This window comes from Diadema setosum, chromosome 15 (assembly GCF_964275005.1).
Source record: "Diadema setosum chromosome 15, eeDiaSeto1, whole genome shotgun sequence".
NCBI lineage: Eukaryota > Metazoa > Echinodermata > Echinoidea > Diadematoida > Diadematidae > Diadema > Diadema setosum.
The window spans coordinates 25762271-25781704 of NC_092699.1; the positions used below are offsets into that span (position 1 = coordinate 25762271).

General features: G+C 37.7%; 1 long non-coding RNA gene across 1 annotated transcript; it reads right to left on the reverse strand.

The window, feature by feature from the left end:
• On the reverse strand, nt 1-15988 carry LOC140238779 (uncharacterized). The gene is made up of 3 exons (XR_011901919.1): nt 15944-15988; nt 3225-3341; nt 1-2752 (listed from the first exon to the last, which is right to left on the reverse strand). It is a non-coding gene; the product is annotated as an uncharacterized lncRNA (long non-coding RNA).
• Between the last annotated feature and the right edge of the window lie 3446 nt (nt 15989-19434).

The window sequence follows — 19434 nt, forward strand, 5'->3', positions numbered from 1 at the left end:
AATTACAATCACATTTATAATAGGTTGATTTATTTCCCCAAGTACATGTACCTTTCATGGACTCTACTGCTGTTTTAATCTTTTCATATTTATCTCATAATTTTCTCACTGTTGCTCTCTCTTTATCCCTTGGATCACCTGTGTCTATTTCTTAATTCCTTATGAAAATGTGGACAGATCCAAAGGTATTGTTTTCTGTATTTTACTATACACCATGATTTTACATAGCCTTTCATAGTTGAGTGAATACTGGTATTATCTTTGAATGTCATATTTTGGTACAACGTACCTAGTTTTAATCATTTCCTCATAGATAATTCACAGGCAAGATAGTACAAAAATGTATGTGAAGCTCAATGGTGAAGAAAAAGATAAGAACTGACAAGACACAGCTTGTATACAGAGAAAAATCGTTTAAATCATTATTAGCTCCAATTTACATGTATACATTTCAGCATATATTTTGTTTTAATGGATAAACATGCCTATTGTAGTGACATTTTCTCATTGACTTACAAATAAGTATTAAAGAAATCTGTAATAAGGCTATTGGCACATCATTGTTTTGTGTCATGAAGAAATCCTGATCATGATACCGTTACAAAAGTGTACAGTGTAATTACAAATTGTCTACATACACTATGTATACCCTCATACATGTGTGTGTACAGAGTGTATGTAAAGGTGATTTTCTGAAACATTAATGCCTGCAATATTGTATGACTGATAAGTAAAGTCAACCTTGCTTAAGTCGACCTTGCATGAGTGGAATAATCGCCCAAGTGAAAAAAAAACAAAAAACAACCATATCATCTGGTCATTGAAATACAAATGCGATGACTGCATTCATACACATGCACAAAGTACAGATGCACTTTGTTCTCATGTAATGAATGCGTACATAAAAACTCAACGCAATGCACATACTGGTATGCTAACATCATGGACCTCCATGCTAACATATAAAGGTGATTAACTGTCATAGGTCCATGGAGAGACCATGGAGAGACAAAATAGAATAAACTTATCTTACAAATGTATATGAATGCAATGTACAGGTGTACTTAAAATTGTCTCATTAGGCATTCAGCCTTTGTAACAAAAAACATGAAAATTACATGTACACAGTACTACATGTATGTCATATTAGGGTATAAATAAAAGCAAGATTCGAAGTTGGGACAGGCAAGATTATTTTTCACCATAAAAAGGTTTTGTTTTTATCAAACCTCTTCAAACACGGTTCAACTGTACATGTACTTTGTTAAATCTGTGTTGTATGCTGTCCTGTGCATTCAAATAGATAAGAGTACAGCTTGTATGCTGTACATAAACTGCACATAATTTCTCCAGCAAAATTACATGTACCCCTATGTGCAAACAATGTATTTGTTACTCTATAAAATGTACTTTACTGATACAATGTACAACATTGAGACATTTTATTCTGCCTTGTACCATACATGTACTGTACTATCTCAAAGAATTCGCAGAATAAAAGAAAGTGAATTGGGCAATCACGATGGCATAGTCCCACCAATCTTTAAGGATGGGAAATATCTCGGCTACATGTAACTGTATTCGTTTCCTGAGTGCACTTTTAAAACTCCTTTGTACATACAATTGTATACGTATCACACTAGTGTAAAGACTATGTGATGGCAAATAAATAATTCAGCACATGTACATGTAATATGTGTATAAATGTACAGGTGATGGAAACTGTGCTGCACTGTACCAGTTATTTTGCCAACTCTTTTCGCAAACTCTTTTCTCCTTTCTGTGAAGCCTGTTTCACCTGTTTTTTCAAGATGTTTGTGGCTTTCACAAATGCACTAATACGAATATTGATCCATTTTCGTAGAACAGCTGCAAAGAGAGGTTTTGTTGAAAATGTATGAGAGGAAGTGATATTCTCCCATGCAGAAAGAACAAGATGATTTCCTTGAAGTTGTTCCAGCATTGTTTGTGATACATTGATACTGCTCAGTGATTTCAAATTTTGCCTTTGTAGGATATTTCCACAGACCTTTTCAATGGAAACAAAAAATCTAAAGACATCATCATGTACTTTGAAAAGTCCACCTCTGTTTTGAAGATTTAACCATGTGACAGTGTATGTGAGAAATGAAGGTGCAATCATAGCATCTTCATCGTTTGCTCGCCATTCTCTCAAAAGGGCAGTAAAGTTTCTACCTTGTTCTGATTTCAATTTTTGATACTTTTTACACAGTGAAAAAGGCACAAAGCCAGCAATGTAGCGAATGACTTCCATGTCATGATCACTGAGGGGACCCTTAGTTTTTGTTGATTCAGTTCCATCTTGTTTGCACTGCTGTAATATCAGTGTGCAGAGCACAGTCCTGAGGAGGTATTGATGAAGCAAGTGCACACTGATGTTGTGTCCCTTCAGTTCTAGAGAAGACAAGAAAGTTGTCCACTTCTTCTTCACCTCCATAGCTGTCCGAATTTTGTGAAATTCTGTCCAAATGAGTTCTTGCGCTGAAGTGCTAAGGGCTGCCTCTCCTGCATTGACTGCCACAAACACATCTGAAACTAATTCACTGGCATACAGTACGAATGTGTTGTCATCAGATTTTCTCAAGATCTCCTTTGCAAGTGCTCTCACTTCACCACCATATCCATATGGAATTTTAAATTTTGGATCCTCCAATGATTTCTGCAGTGATGGCACCGGATGTTTCCAAACATTTTGCCTTGTCAAGCTTCACCTTGAAAGTTGATTTTTTCACTGGAAAAAAAAAAAAACAGGAGGAAAATTGTACATTAATCCTTTGTGCACTTCGATTTTTATTTGGCTCTTAGCATTGCACATGTACTGCTCAAAGTCCCAGTGACAGAAAGGGTTAATACAAAAAAAAAAAAAAAAAAAATAAGTCTGTAAATGATGTTCGGTACCCTTAATACACATACCCTGCATGATTATAGGTTCACAATCATTCAAACAAGAACACTACACGATAAATCTTGTTCAACGATAAAACATTGAAAAATCGAGAGTAGATCATTTATTACTTGTACGCTTCCATGTACATAGCTGTATGTGTTTGGAAGTCAAAACAGCATTGAAGGGTATGTGCACTTGGATTCACTGAAGTAACAGTTCTTTTTCGTGTTTGATGATGAACTTGCTGCATTCAAAATACAGTTACTGGTACCAGTAATAAAAAGAATATGTTAATCATATAAGATTTAAAACAAACCTTTCTTTTTCTGTGCTTTTTGTCTATGTGATCCTGAATTAGATGGCTGCGAATGACCAGCTCCAACTTTCCCTGATCCTGAAGTAGATGGCCGAGATTGACCTGTTACAATTTCCCCTAAAATGAGAGAAAATGCAGACAATATGGCAAATTAACTCACAGTAGTCCTACAAGGCTACATGACTGGCACTTTTATATTTAACGTTCTGTTCTGTCAACCTGATGAATCTGAAATTATTGCTTTTTGGGTGTGCTTAAATCAAAGTTCACAGGGTGGAATTATTTTTTTTAAAACAATGAATTAATGTGGAAGGATATGAACGATTACAGTACAGAGTCAAATGTGATCTTGGAGTGTGTAGCTCTAGGTCTTCTCTTTACCCGTACCGGTACCCTTTCTTGTTTATAAATTGATACAGGACATAGACTTGTTACTATATTTGAAAAAAAAAAAAGATGCCCAGAGGGCCCAATTAACATGTTGACTAGAAATTTACATTGCTGCTCACTATTACTACCAGTATTAGTCATGTCAACTTATTGCTCGCACAATGGCTCTGAAGTAAGACCATGGACCTTGTACAGTTGTACAAATGTCGTCGTACCGGCAGGTCCATCTTTATGGTAAGACCGAGACGTACCTCAACTCATGATCAAGTACTATGTGCCAGGTGAGGACTTGTTATTATTGCACTAAATTATAAATAAATAAAATTCTGGTTGTCTTTTTGAGGCATCAATTGATCAAAGATTTGTAATTGTGAAGCCAAGTTACCTTGTGTACACATTTATGAGTTATTTGTTAACAGTCAATATGCTGTAATCTCATTTCAGCAGGGTGATGAATGATTGTTGTATTCAGTTCTACCATGGACCTCCATGGTTCTCAAGAAGTGTGCCAGTAGGCCTACCATATTAAACATAGTACTTGGTAACATTTGTTAGGCCTACTCCTAGTAGTACTAGTAGTAGTAGTACCGGTAGGTTTATTAATCGTAAAATGTTACACCTTTCCACCAAGATTTACACAGTAATTTTTTTTTTTGGTCCTTTAGACCATGGACCTGTCGCTGCACAGAAGTCGCACATCGTCTGGTTGGGCTAGTTGGAACTGTATGATATGTGTGTGATAATAATACTAATAATAATAATAATTGCATTTATATGGCGCTTCACACTGACGTTTCTAAGCACACTTTTGCTACTCATAAAAATAGACTAGAAAACACAATAACATTAACAAAATCAGCGTTATCAGTACCCGTAACAAAAGAAGAAAGAAAAGAAAAATACATGCGATACAATGGTACAATAATTGATAACTGTGTGCGCCCCCAGAAAAAAAAAAAAAAATACAACTGATTAAACAGGTGAGTTTTGAGAAGAATTTTAAATGATTCAACAGATGAGGCATTCTGAATGGTTCCTGGACAACTCGACCGCGGGATAAGTCGTCCCTGGACAGCTCGTCCCTACCCCTGGACAGCTCGACCGGGTCGAGTTGTCCAGGGGCGGGTTTGCGATTGGACAACTCGACCCAACTTTATTTGTGCCTGATTTTTACAGAATAAAACACATTTTTGTCATAATATTGACATAGGTAGTGGAATGATGTATGAAAAAAAATGTTTCATCGCATTTTAAGGCAATTCCTTTTTATTTTCTGATGCTGCGAAGCAATATTTAACGGTATCTTCTCTGCTCTGAGAGTCTCGGTGACGGAGCTTTTTCTTGTGACGAAAGCTTGCATGGTAAGGTGAAATTTGTTGAGAAATTTCCATTAAATGCTTAACACCAGCAATAAAATATGATATTCTACATAGGTACATGTGTTTTCTATCCTTGGTGACATTTTCATGAGCAGAGGAATCATTTTAGTGTGAAAAATGAAACAATTGTCTACAGTATGTCGAATCGTCTTCGTTCGTACTTGTTCGGTTTCCATATCGCGGGACGCGGGCCGCGCTGCTAGCTGAGAGGCTCGGCTCGGCGTGGCGCTCGCCCACTGGCCACCGGACCCCCTCCCACTTGCACCGATACCAGCACAACTTGTGTGACGACAGCCTGTTTGGTAAGGTGAAATTTGTGGAGAAATTTCCTTTAGATGCGAATAACCAACAATAAAAATATAGTGTTTCATGTAAATACATGTGTTTTCTATCCTTGGTGACATTTTTATAGGCAAATGAATCATTTCAGTAAGAAAAATGAAACAAATCCTATGTCGAATCGTCTTCGTTCGGTTTCCACACCGCGGCACGCTGCTCTCTAGAGCGGCGCACGCAACCACCGATACCGGCCCGCGGGCCCCCCGGGCTGTAGGGCTGGCAGTCGTGCAGCTCGATGGGTTTAGCGAGCTGTGTCGCTGCGTAGCTACGAAGTCGACCGTGATCTGTTCTTCGACATTTGAACTAAATTCCAGTCAATGAAACTATTTCATACATTTCTCTTAACTTTGAACGATGTTATACTGACTAAATGGTTTGAAAAGTGTCTGAAATTTCACCGGCACTGTATTGATTCGTAAATAAGTCATCATCAACATGACAACCAGTCTTATCATGCAAGCCCAATAATTCTCCGCACTACCACTGCCATACACTTCCCACAAGCAATGGAGAACCCGACTCCATATTGATACAGTACTGTAGGGACCAGTACTGTACTGTCAACAAATAATGGGGGAAAAACAGAGTGACAACAAAGGAAATAAAATTTTCACTCTTTTTCTTTTACTTTTTTTTTGTGTGTGGTTGGTTTGTTTATTTCTGCTTTTGCCAAAAAAAAAAAAAAAAAAAAGGAGAGTTGCTCTGCATGTCCTGCATTCATTAAAAAGAAAAGAAAAGAAAAGAAAAGAACAGGGTGTACATGAGGAACTGCTACTGGATGTCTTAGCTTGTCTGAAAACTTCAAATGTATGTGTAATCCTCTATTTTTTTTTCCTATGCACTTCTCTCTTGGTCTTTGCCGAAGATATTATTTTGGAGAAAAAAAAAAGGCCTGGTACTTACACTACAGGTACTCTTCCTGTCCCCCACCCGTAGGTTTCCCAGACTCTGGAACAAATTACCTGACTCGGTAAGGGACTCGGCAGTTATCGATTCTCTCTCATCTTTCCTTCAACAGCTGAGAGGTTCATTTTAATGTAGTGTATTGATAACCATAGGTATGACATACATACAATGTACATGTGTATGAGAATCTCTGTATCTTGACTTTGTTTGAAATACCCAAATGTGTCAAGTTACAGTTATATTTCTTCTCTGGGTTTCAGATTCTATATGTAAGACGTATACAAAGCGTGTATAACATTATCTGATTAGTAATTGTATATATTTTTTTTAATGTTCATGCCTTAATTCATGCTCACATTATCTGATATTATTTATGAATTTATGGCTCCAGATATATGATATACATTGCAAAGTGGTGTATGTAATACCACACGAGGATTTTTCAAAGAAAGTGCTGGGTCATGGAGTCTCAGGGTAGTCTAAATGATAAAGTTTAAGTTTTGAAATTATTTTTATTTTTACTGTGTATCGAAGATGGTTTTGGGTATGTTGATGATACTTGCTGGCATCGTACACTTTGCTGTCTGCAGTGATTTTTTTTTTTTTTTTTTTTTTTTTAGGGGAGGGGCGGAGGTTTTGGGCCTTGGGATAGGGTTTGGGTGTAAAGAATTACATTATTAGTCAGTAGTGCAGTTAGAGGGGACATTTGTTGTTGTTGACATGTACTCTGATAATACTTTTTGTACACTGGATTTTTTTTTCTTTTTTTACGGGAGGGGGTGGAATGAATACCCATTTGCCACAATGATATATTTAGTTTGTACCATATGTAGAATAATCCTAATGGTGTACACGCTTCATTCAAAATTGTACTGTTTCTTTTCTTTTATGTTCAACTACTCCCTGATGTGCTTCCTTAAGTTGGTTGGAGAGGCCCAAGGGTCATAGTGATTTTGACTGCTTTTTTCCAACCCAGCTCCTTAGGGAAGCTCAACAGGTATCTAGATATTACAATTTTTTGTTGCCATGGCAATGCAGTTTCTCCCACTGATGGAAATGTGTCTTTCTCTTCTTCTGGCTAATGCAAACAGGACTCCACAGCTGGGATATTCAGTTGCAGGTGCAAGGTGTTAGTAGTGCATCAAAAATGGACCCCCCCCCCCCCCCCATGGATTCCTTGTGCATTTTTGTTGTTGTTGGTCTCATCAGCAATGGCCAACACAATTGTAATTATGGTCATAATTAGGTATTTCTATACAGTAACATAGCATACAAAACTGTGTTAATAACCCCATTCATTTGATTGCAAGAAAGTGTTTCTATGGGGCTGATAGTAACAAACTGGCAACCGATGATCATGGCATAAAGGTGAATTCACCAAACTTTTTAGGTGACACTGATTAAATTGATGATGACTCGATCCCTTCACGCAGCAAATCGTCACTGCAAACCATTAGGGTCAGGGTAAATAAATAAATGCATAACACAGACAGATTAATGCAAAAGGGCTCGTACAACCAGAGACATTTCCTCCACCTTTTTTCAATGACTTTGATCTTCTGTTTTAATAATAATAATAATAGTAATATACAGTACATTTATAAGGGGCTTAATACGGATGTTTCTAAGCGCACAGTTTACCGGGAAAATTAATATTTAGACCAAAATAATACAAAAATATCCAAAAAGAAAAGATTCAGTGTATAAATGCGATGAGTAGGCCTACTGAAAAATCAAAATCAGTGTGCACCTCCATCGACCAACCCACAACATTCTAAAGGACTACTAGTATCTACTAAAAAGTTTTATCATGGATTCCTTGTGCATTTTTTTGTTGTTGATGGTCTCATCAACAATGGTCAACACAATTCTATATCAAGGATCCCTTTATAATTTTGTCAGGTAACTGGACAAACGGGCTACAGTTGGACATTTTTTTGTGAAAGGTAACATAATAAATTGTATCAATCTTCCCCACCACCACCACCACCTCATCTCTCTTTCCAGGCTCTCTCTCTTGTATCTCTATCTCCCCTTCAAATCCCCCAGTTACAGATTAAAATAGTTTTTTAATACCAATTCTGTGAGTTATAACTACAAATGTATCTCCTTTTGGATGTCAGGTAGTCAAATCACATTCATTTGCAATCTTTACATTATACATGATTAAAGGGAAGATAAACCCCAAGAACAATGTGGATTGAGTGAAAGCAGCAACATTAGTAGAACACATCAGTGAAAGTTTGAAGAAAATCGGACAATCGATGCAAAAGTTATGAATTTTTAAAGTTTTGGTGTTGGAACCGCTGGATGAGGAGACTAGTAGAGGTTATGACGTATGAGTGGACTACAATATCAAGAAAATATAAAGAAAATACTTCAAAAATCCATTTTTCATGAAAATTACAAATTCCATCAACTTGATATTGACATATGTTAAGGGTAGCAATTATTCCCCCTGCTTTCTGAAAGTGGTTGGTCCACTGCTCTTTCATAATTCTAGAAAAGTGAATTTTTGTTGAATATCCTTTATATTTTCTTTGTATTGTTGTCCACTCATACGTCATATCCTCTAGTAGTCTCCTCATCCAGCGGTTCCAACACCAAAACTTTAAAAATTCATAACTTTTGCATCGATTGTCCGATTTTCTCAAACTTTCACTGATGTGTTCCACTAATGTTGCTGCTTTCACTCAATCCACATTGCTCTTTGGGTTTACCTTCCCTTTAAGGATTTTGGGGGTTTTTTTTCTAAATGTTCCCATTTTTCGGCCATTTCCCTCCTTTTGTGTGTGTGTGAGTGTGTATGCAATATGAACTTAAATGAGGAATAAAGATAGTAAAGACAATGAGTCCGCCATGTTTGACATTTTTTTTTTTTGGGGGGGGGGGGCAACATGACTGTTATATTCTGATGATATTAAATGATCACATGATATTTCCTTTGCTGCTAAAAGACATTACATTGTTGTATGTGGCACACACACATGTGCATGCACAAATGAAAAAAACAAAAACAAGGAAAAGTAGAGATTACGCGGTGCGTAATATATGTCCCCGCCGGAAGTAGCATTTAGTAGCAAAATGTACAATATAAGTAAAAAGATCAAGGTCAAAGGTCAAAGAAGTCAAAGGTCAAAATTCTGTGTAGAAGTTATGAAGCCCTAACCTAGTGCCATCACATAAAGTAAACGGAATCGAAATCGGGTTAGAAATGGCGAAAGAGTAGCATTTTGTAGGCAATGTACAATATAGGTCAAAAATCAAGGTCAAAGGTCAAAGAAGTCAAAGGTCAAAATTCTGTGTAGAAGTTTTGAAGCCCTCACCTAGTGCCATCACTTAAAGCAAACGGAATTGAAATCGGGTTACAAATGGCAAAGGAGTAGCATTTTGTAGCAATATGTACAATATAGGTCAAAAATCAAGGTCAAAAGTCAAAGAAGTCAAAGGTCAAAATTCTGTGTAGAAGTTTTGAAGCCCTAACCTAGTGCCATGACATAAGCAAACGGAATCGAAATCGGGTTAGAAATGGCGAAGGAGTAGCATTTTGAAGCAAAATGTACAATATAGGTCAAAGGTCAAGGTCAAAGGTCACAACTGAAATTCTGTGTAGAAGTTTCAAAGCTCCCATGTAGTGCTATCATATAAAGCAAAAAGAATCAAAATCGGGTTAGAAATGGCGAAGGAGTAGCATTTTGAACATTTTGATCACACACGGATGCACAGACGGACGGACACACACACGTACGGAGCCCGTTTCATAGTCCCCTGCTCGAACTCGTTCGGCGGGGACAAAAAGATACTGTGACATCATAACTTGACCAAAAATTTACCATCTATTTTCAGCCTTCTTATAGTTAGTTTTTTAAGAGTACTGATAGTTTTTTAATTTCATTTGTAGAATTTCAACTACTTGTATTGAACATTTTGTCCCATCTTGGTAATTTATCTTCAACAATGTTATCAGACTATAATATAGACCACTGGACTTGATTCTCATCAGATTGTGTTATGTTAGCAATTGTCTGTGAAAACAAACAACCATATAGGCCCTATGGGTTAGAAATGTGAAATTGCTCATGTTATAAAAAAGCTTGTGTGTTTGTCCTATAGGCATCATAAAATGAAATGTTTTCCTGGTTCTACAACATACTCCTATATGTACACACATTGGTTTTTTAAGTGTAGCAAAAGAAAAAAAAACTGCTGAAAACTGCTTATCCATTTGTGGAGAGCCAGTGGAGTAAAATTGAGTCAAAAGGGGCCTGAGCTTTTGATCCTATAGCAGAATCTTTGTCAGAGACAAAATAACAAACAGGCAGGGAAAGCAATCATAATAGGACTTCACACATAAAGAATAGTCAGAGACTGGCTAAGGACACAGAACAAGGAAAACAAAAGGGGAGGGTAGGAAGTCATGGGCAAGGAGCCCAACAGGTTTAGGGAGGGGGGTTAGAGTGGGAGGTGGACAGACAAAAGGCTGAGGAGGGTCAGTGATGATCCAGATCCGAGGACCAAAGGGGGAAACCTTTGAAGGAACAGGATGAATAGGGAGGCAATATCAAACAAGATAAAGAACAACAGAGGGATAAAAAAGGAAAAGAGAGAAAAGCATGGGGGGGGGGGGGGGCTGAGCAAGCAGTGAGCCTTAATAAGGTGTACCAAGAGGAGGCAACAAAATGAAAGTGAGTGTCAACCAACCAATGCAAGTTCTCAATCATATCAAAGCATAATAATAGTCATAATAACAGTCATAATGATAATGATAATAGGGGCCTAATAATGATAATGATATTGATAATAGAAATAAAAATGATAATTAAAAAAAAAAAATGTATTTAATTTGAAAAGGGAGGAAATACACAAAATCCCTGGGAGAGAAAATGCATTTTACGTTGATGCTGGCATGAATATGCATAGAAGTATAGAACCGCATTTAATTTCATTTCATGGATCCTGACTATCCGGGCAGATCAGACTTCTCCCCTTTTGCTTTATATTCCACAATTTCAATCAAACTATAGTGACCACTTCATTCTGAAAGGTGTTTGCATGTGTTGTTGCAACAATTTGTTCCAATCAAGTTGTACAAGACAATAGCAATGTATTAGTTGAAAATGTGACAAGCATTATTTGTGTTTGTGTCTTTATCAAGATAATGCAGTTTCTTGAAGGTATGGTGAAGGCTAATGAAGCCATAATAATGTAAAGCTATGTTCTTTTAAAAAATTAATTATGAATGTATTTTAATCTGTTTTCATAGTTTTTAAGCAAATATCTCAAAACTTTGGTACACATGATGACTGTGATATGCAAAAGTCCATGACACATCTTTGCAGTGTCCTGAATTGGTTGCTATGATAATGGCACAGCAAAAATAAAGGATGAAGCATGATTATTAAACCTTATCACAGGATACCCGTACCGGTCATTTTCATGAATTTTGCCACCACTGTTGGCCTCGATAAAAGACTGTTAAGACACAAGGTTTCCTTGACATGGTGATGGCCTGTTGTATTATGACTCGGAGAAAACCTCCCAAAGAGAAGGAAACTGGATGGAGGCAGGAGTACCTGAATACAAGGTAATCATCTTCAGTATATATACAGTAATACTTCATTTTGAGGTTTCATTCTGAGCAGAAATACTACCTGAAGCAAGAGGAATCATTCTGAAGGTTACAGCTCGTTATTCCAAAGGTTCGTTATTCGGAAGGCTCTTAGTCCTAAGATTCGTTACTCCAAGGTTCTTTATTCCAAATTTCATTTTCGGATTAACGAATCTCATGAATAACGAACCTTCGGAATAATGCCACAAATGTTCGGATTAACGAACCCTTTTTCATTTTCGGATTAAAGAACCTCTAGGTATAGGGAATTTGCATGTTTCAGATTAACCAACCTCCGGAATAGCGAACTTTGGGAATAACAAACAGCACCCCATTCTGAAGCTGGTACTAAAAAAAAAAATAGAGTAGTTTGATCCACAAGACTTTGTAAAGGATGGTCCGTCGGTCAGTCCATTGCAAAGTCTTGTGGATCAAACTACCCTCATTTTTTTAGCAGTACATTGTAAACCTAAATCTTGGCAGGTGTAACCGCTAAATCACATGCAGATGTGCACGACACATTTTCCTCCTTACTGATTGATGCATTGCCTTGATAATTGCAAAATTTATGAAAATCATGCATCTAAAGTTGTGGATTGAAATATATTCTCTCAATTGGCAATTCAGTTGTATGTATACAATCAGTAGGCCTATATTTTAATGTGTAGTTGTGCAAGACACTTTTGTGTGAGTGTCGAAAGATATCTTGCCACTGTAACAACATTTTTGTACATATAAATCATTCAAAAGTGTAGAATTCTCAAACTATGCTGGTTTTCAAGAGATTCAAACAAAAATTGACTCAATATAAAGTTGTGCAAGATATATTAGTATACAAATGTATTCGAAGGTGGTTTCCATGATAAATGTAGGCCCTACATGGTGGCCCAGGAAATTACAAAAGGACTTGCAGATCGCACTTCCCCAGTGATTAGACAAAAGTTTAATAGCACACACGTTGAGCTAAATGTAAAGCTGTGTATGCCCTTACGTGCAAACTTGCATTCGGGAGGAGGGGGGGGGGGGGGGGGGGGGCTTTATGCACTGCTAGACACCTTGCCCCTGCAACCGAATATCCCAGCTGTGGAGTCCTGTTTACATTATAACATTTTAATCAGCACTGGGGAGAAAGTGTGTTGCCATGGCAACAGCAAATTATGGCCCTTTAAATGGGGTAATGGACTAGCAAATAAGACTTGATATGCCATTTTTTCAATTAGAAATTACCAGATATATGGAACACATTAAAAAAACTTGATATTCAAAGTGCAAGATACATTATTAAAGAGTAAAGTGTGGTGTCATGGTAACAGCACATTTTTGATGGCCTCAAAATCAGGAATGCCGTGCAGGGTCATGAAATTCTTTTCGAATTTGTGCACATTCAGTCAGTAGAAATAGTAATTATGAAAAATACATTTTTTTTTTTTTTTTTTTAGGTCAAATAGGCTTTAATGGAAAATACCAGTATTTAAGTGGGGGTATAAATCATCTTGACAGTGACATTTCTAGTTTTCGTTTATACTCCCTTCTTTGAAGTGCTATTCAGCAAAATTTGAGGTTGTTCTATCTAGATACCAGATAAGTAGACAGATGAGCTCACATCAAACTGGGACATAAAATAAGACAAGATGGTATTAAAAATGCACCTTTGTTTATGCCCTGATAAATAAAATGTGATGAAAATTAGTCATATCCAGACCAGAAATATGTTGTGAAGAAAGGTGTGACATTGTTTTCTGTGATGAAACTAAGGTTTAGAGAGAACTGGATGGTTTGATGGACTTTAACGTGGCCTTAGGATAATGTTACACCATAACTAATGTGTAGTGAAGTGTCTGTAACGTCAAACAGTTTTCGCAGATTATATCTTTAGCAAAGACAGAGATAATTTTAAGTACCGTACCATACAGAAATATTTTTATTATCACCATAATTATATTTTAAGAAAAATCTAATACCTTTGAGTTTGACAGAGAGAGGCAATGTAACCTGTACCATACATATAGGTAACAAAATGAAATTAAGAATTATACATTTCTGTTTTTCTGACACAACTCTGTCCAGGGTATTAGAATGATGTTCTACGCAGGCCTGGGATGCCCCCCCCCCCCCTCCCCTTTCATTCCCCCTTTTTTTCTTAAAAAGGATTAGTTCAGATCACATCATCAAATTCAGAGAAGCACTGTCAGAAATTACTGGTAAATATATACGAGTGTTTAAGTGTAAGTAACAGGCATTTTTTCCCCAAAAATAATATCTTCTGCAAAGACCGAGAGAAGTGCATAGGGAAAAAAAATAGAGGATTAATACACATACATTTGAAGTTTTCAGTCAAGCTATTCAAGACAGCCAGTACCTCATGTACACCCTTTTCTTTTCCTTTTCTTTTTCTTTTTTTTTTTAATAATAAATGCAGGACATGCAGAGCAACTCTCCTTTTTTTGGCAAAAACAGAAATAAACAAACCAACCACACAAAAAAGTAAAAGAAAAAGAGTGAAAATTTTATTTCCTTTGTTGTCACTCTGTTTTTTCCCCCCATTATTTGTTGACAGTACAGTACTGGTCCCCACAGTACTGTATTAATATGGAGTCAGGTTCTCCATTGCTTGTGGGAAGTGTATGGCAGTGGTAGTGCGGAGAATTATTGGGCTTGCATGATAAGACTGGTTGTCATGTTGATGATGACTTATTTACGAATCAATACAGTGTCGGTGAAATTTCAGACACTTTTCAAACCATTTAGTCAGTATAACATCGTTCAAAGTTAAGAGAAATGTATGAAATAGTTTCATTGACTGGAATTTAGATCACGGTCGACTTCGTAGCTACGCAGCAACACGGCTCGCTCCACCCATCGAGCTGCACGACTGCCAGCCCTACAGCCCGGGGGCCCGCGGGCCGGTATCGGTGGTTGCGTGTGCCACTCTCGAGAGCAGCGTGGCGCGGTGTGGAAACCGAACGAAGACGATTCGACGTAGGATTTGTTTCATTTTTCTTACTGAAATGATTCATTTGCCCATAAAAATGTCACCAAGGATATAAAACACATGTAATTATATGAAACACTATATTTCATTGTTGGTTATTCGCATCTAAAGGAAATTTCTCAACAAATTTCACCTTACCAAACAGGCTGTCGTCACAGGTTGTGCTGGTATCGGTGCACGTGGGAGGGGGTCCGGTGGCCAGTGGTCGAGCGCCACGCCGAGACGAGCCTCTCAGCTAGCAGCGCGGCGCGCGTCCCGCGATATGGAAACCGAACAAGTACGAACGAAGACGATTCGACATACTGTAGACAATTGTTTCATTTTTCACACTAAAATGATTCCTCTGCTCATGAAAATGTCACCAAGGATAGAAAACACATGTACCTATGTAAAATACCATATTTTATTGCTGATGTTAAGCATTTAATGGAAATTTCTCAACAAATTTCACCTTACCATGGAAGCTTTCGTCACAAGAAAAAACTCCGTCACCAAGACTCTCAGAGCAGAAAAGATACCGTTAAATATTGCTTCGCAGCATCAGAAAATAAAAAGGAATTGCCTTAAAATGCGATAAAACATTTTTTCATACATCATTCCACTAACCTATGTCAATATTATGACAAAAATGTGTTTCATTCTGTAAAAATCAGGCACAAATAAAGTTGGGTCGAGTTGTCCAATCGCAAACCCGCCCCTGGACAACTCGACCCGGTCGAGCTGTCCAGGGGTAGGGACGAGTTGTCCAGGGACGACTTATCCCGCGGTCGAGTTGTCCAACCCCCTTCTGAATATAAAGGAGTTTATTGATAGTGATAGCGATAAACAAAACCTGAATTACCTAGGCTACGATGACGCCTAAGTTGAAAAACTTGTAGAGGGCCATTCAAAGGATTTAATCCTGTTTTCATCAATCTAATTTGTTAAAAAGTACACGGTACGGTAGCCGTATACCGTATATAGACTTTACAGATTAGTAGGGAGTACGACAGATTGCCCTTTCGCGCAATTTAAACGTGTGAAAAACAGGTAGGCCTACCGCTGTAGGCACTATATAACGATGATTTAAACCCTATTGTAAAATTCACATTCCTTCACCTTTTACCTTCTAAATTCATCCTGAGGCAGCCAAAGAGTTGAAGTCTTCAAATCTAGTATCAGTATTGAGTTATCTCTTTTGACAAAATCAGCTCGTATAAGCTGAAAAAGAGCCTTGAAAATAGAACGGTTCTACTCCATGTCAGCGAATTGCGCGATGTCTGTGGAGTCTCCGTACCGTTAATCTCGTTGCGGAGAGATCGAGATAGGTCACCACGTATTGGGAAATGTCCTGCTAGACCTTTGAACTTTGACGTCATATCACTTGCTGTAGGGGTACCCTTCGAACGTGTTACGAAATGCATCGTGTGCGCGAGATATCGCGCTTTCGAATGATACCACACATGGCGTAACTCGTCTTAATTTTCGCCATTAGAATCAAAAGATCAGTTTGACGAGACGTCGGCATCATTTTCACTGCAGTATTTCTGTTCAAAATTGTCCAAAATCTACACCAAGAAAGCGGAAAAAGATGTGGAAAAAGTATTTTGTAAAAGTCTGAAGTTCCTGAGCATGTTGCACTGTGTTGTTGTGCTTGTACCGGTATAGGTCCATGATATAGGTCTGTCGGCAGTTTACGATTTTCAATAACAAGTATGAGTTGGTCTTTCGTTTAAAGTGAGTTTTTTTTTTTTGTTATTTTTTTGTATAATACAATGATACAATGTAATACAATGATCATGGCTGGGTTTTTTTTTTTTCGCGTTTTTTTTGTTTTTTTTGTTTTGTTTTTTTAGGGGGCATTGATGATAAAGCTGGGGATCTGTGCTTTTATTTTTATTTATTGATTTATCTCTATTTTTTTTTCAGAAGATTAGCAATAGTTGGAAAGCTGGCAATTTATTCATATTCTAACACCAGCGTGTTTCCTTTTTTGACAAAATAGCCCCACAAAATAATATCCATTTATGTACCATTGTACATCACGTACTATCAGCTGACTGTAACTGAAAGAGTCAGTGAGTTACAATAGTTACACACCAGCTGGAAAACAAGTGGCTACTCACAACGGGTTCCACTATTGAACTTGCTGAATGACCAATGGTGATAAAGCCACGGACAATGCACTTTCGATGCCCATGTATTTCGGTACAGGGCCTACGTTTTACGACAACGAGATGCACTGTTTTGCAACGATTCGCGATTACAGATTTGTCTATATGTGGGGCTACACAAACAGTGTAAACATCGTGATGATCGTTAACATCATACCCTTTTCGACGAAGTTTTACTTTTTTATTGACCATCCAAAAGACAACGGCTCTGATTCAGAATTCAGTACGATCATGTTCAGTATGTTCTTTCATGCCATGTCCTCTAACCCTGCAATGTCAATGTCGTTCGATCGACATTTCAACTGTACAATTGACTGGACTACACTGCGTCTACGACCGAATTTTTCAGCATGGATATGATAGGGGTTTGCATTTCTACGTACGTGTACACAATACACGTGCGTATCATGATGCAAGCCCATGTATATTTTGTGTACATGACTGTATATATACTATACATTCAATTCATGATCATATTGCATGCAGAAGCGCTAAGCCACCGTGACTCTCTCCTCTCTGCGGCCGAGGATCCGCCGACCCAAGCGCAGTATTCGCATACAGTGCGAACCATGCGCGAACGCTCTCTGCACTGGAAGCAGCGAATGAAAGTATAGCTGCACTTTTCCAGCAACTCGGTGATTACGCAATGTTATGTGGCCTAAGCGTTGACAGTTTTATGACTCGTACATCACCAGTTTGCTCGACCCCACGCTGAGTCTCCACCATCGGCGGATCTCGTACTTCAAAGGGGGTTTTGATGACAAAAGTCCATTCGTTGTAGGTCCATGCTTTTAGTTCTAACGGTATAAGGTCTAGTCTATGCCCCTATTTATATGCAGGGAGGTGAGACAAAAAGGAGTGGGCACTCTGCCCTGAGGGTTTTCCCTATCACTCAACACAGGATTACAAGGGATCAGTGCCCCAACGAACAAGTAAACGACCTCTTACGTAACGAGGTCAGTCTGATCGTTATCACTGCTGTTTGATGTTCGATCCTCGGGGGCGCGGTGATTTGGCCCTCTATCGTTAGGAGTATGGACAGGCCAGTTGACTTGTGTGTGTTCACAAGGACGTGTATGAGGGTTTTACATTCTTTGTGCAGGCTCACACGGCATATACTCTTGGGACCTGCTAGTCTAAGTGTCACTGCAGCCACCTGCAGTGATATTGTACATGCAAATTCAACCTTATTGCTTGATGCATTTAACGAAACTCCTGGTAAATAGACTAGTAAATTCAATTAAACTCCTGTAAAAGTAGTCTAGCATAGTTTGCAAAACCAGCGTCTTGGACTTGACCCTTGTTAGGAATCACTGACCACGACCATGAATAGACCCCCTCCTTCATGCTTCTTTGTTCCCTTGCCCCCTCTTTTGTGTGCATGGCCAAGAGTGTTGCCATGAAGTGTAAACATACAATGTATATGTAACAGTATATAGCTATATACCAAGAAAGCCAAGTTAGCTGGGCATTAGTTGTTGTGTTAACAGTGAAGTCAGGACATGTTTCGTGTGTGTTAGCAGTGGCTTTCGTTGGATCGCAGAGGCCCAATTCGGTAAGAATAACATTTGATATGTTATTTAATACTTTTAGATTATAGTAAAACATGTGTATTTCGATATAACCTTTTAGTAGGGATTGTAACACGAAATGATACAGTTAATTTATATTTGAAACTTCGTTTATGTTTAGAAAGCTAAACATACTTGAATTATTACATCGTATGCATGGTTGATACATGTACTTCTATACTGTCATTAAAGACCTTTGATTATTCAGTTAAGTTATTACGAATGATTTGAAGTACATAGTTTTTCAGTTAAAGAGTTAGAGAATGTAATTAGACATTGATTGTGAATGTTTTAGTGTAGCTTTGTTATGTTTTAACAACACTATCGTATATATTCACATTAGTTATAAACCTAAATGCTGAGTTAAGGTCTTATTAGGACCGACTGGCATTCTCACACAAAATGTCTTATTGATAAATCATTTCACATTTTTGTTAGTGATGTGAGGTTATATATTTGCTGTTTAAGGACATAAAACAGACAGGAATATATTTTATTGCTAGTGGTTTTCGTCATCACAAATTTAGTTCTTACTTGTGTCAGTGGAGAAACAATTTAATAGGACGGTTGCTTCTCTTAATGTGAGAATATTATTCTCCTTTTACAAGATTAGATATATCCAGTGGATTGTTAAGGTTAGTTTTGCTGACGTGTATAAGTTGTGGTTGTTCGTCTGGGTTTATGGTATTTGTTGTTTTAACATGATTTTAAGTATCGTTTGAATGGGAAGTTAGTAGTAGTAGCAGTGTCAATTATATATCGATAGTGTATGTAGTGTGCATAGTGTCGGTTAGTTCACAGGTTGTGATTTGTAAATGTAAATATTTCGTTATACATGTACAAGATGACTTATTTTCTGTATTTCTTTATGT